Below are 1035 nucleotides of genomic sequence, written 5' to 3' on the forward strand. Positions count from 1 at the left end.
TGGGGTAGGACATAACAATTATATTTACCCCCATATTTAGCATTGGTGGTCCTCTTCATTTCTTTGTAAAGTTCTGCGTTTCTACCTCGTATCCTTTGCTTTCTGCCTAAAGAGCTTCTTTTAGCATTTCTTGTAATGCAGGTCTGTTGACATTGAATTTTCTTTGTTTTCTTTTATCTAAAAATATCTTTGTTTTACTGTAATTCTTTTTTTTTTTTTTTTTTTTGAGACAGAGTCTCACTTTGTTGCCCAGGCTAGAGTGAGTGCCATGGCGTCAGCCTAGCTCACAGCAACCTCAAACTCCTGGGCTCGAGTGATCCTTCTGCCTCAGCCTCCCGGGTAGCTGGGACTACAGGCATGCGCCACCATGCCCGGCTAATTTTTTATATATATATCAGTTGGCCAATTAATTTCTTTCTATTTATAGTAGAGACGGGGTCTCGCTCTTGCTCAGGCTGGTTTTGAACTCCTGACCTTGAGCAATCCGCCCGCCTCGGCCTCCCAAGAGCTAGGATTACAGGCGTGAGCCACAGCGCCCGGCCTGTTTTACTGTAATTCTTGAGGGATATTTTTACTGGATATAAAATTCTGGGTTAATTTTTTTATTCTTTTAGAACTTTAAAGATGTTCTATTGTTTTCTGGCTTTTGTTATTTCTGATAAGAATCAGAAGACACTTTGAATCCTTCATTCTTCCCTGTGTATTAATGTGTTTTGTTTTGTTTTGTTTCTCCAGCTGCTTTCAAGATTTTTTTTTTTTAGACAGAGTTACACTCTTGTCACCCCAGCTAGAGTTGCAGTGGCATCATCATAGCTCACGGCAATCTCAAACTCTTGAGCTCAGGTGATCTTCCTGCCTCAGCCTCCCAAGTAGCTGGGACTATAGTCGCAGCCACCACACCCAGCTAATTTTTTCTATTTTTAGTAGGGATAGGGTCTCACTCTTGTTAAGGCTGGGTTCAAACTCCTGAGCTCAAGCAATCCACCCGCCTCAGCCTCTCAGAGTGCTAGGATTAGCAACCACATGTAGCCAAGA

The sequence above is a fragment of the Microcebus murinus genome, chromosome 22, assembly GCF_040939455.1.
Source record: "Microcebus murinus isolate Inina chromosome 22, M.murinus_Inina_mat1.0, whole genome shotgun sequence".
Taxonomy (NCBI): Eukaryota; Metazoa; Chordata; class Mammalia; order Primates; family Cheirogaleidae; genus Microcebus; species Microcebus murinus.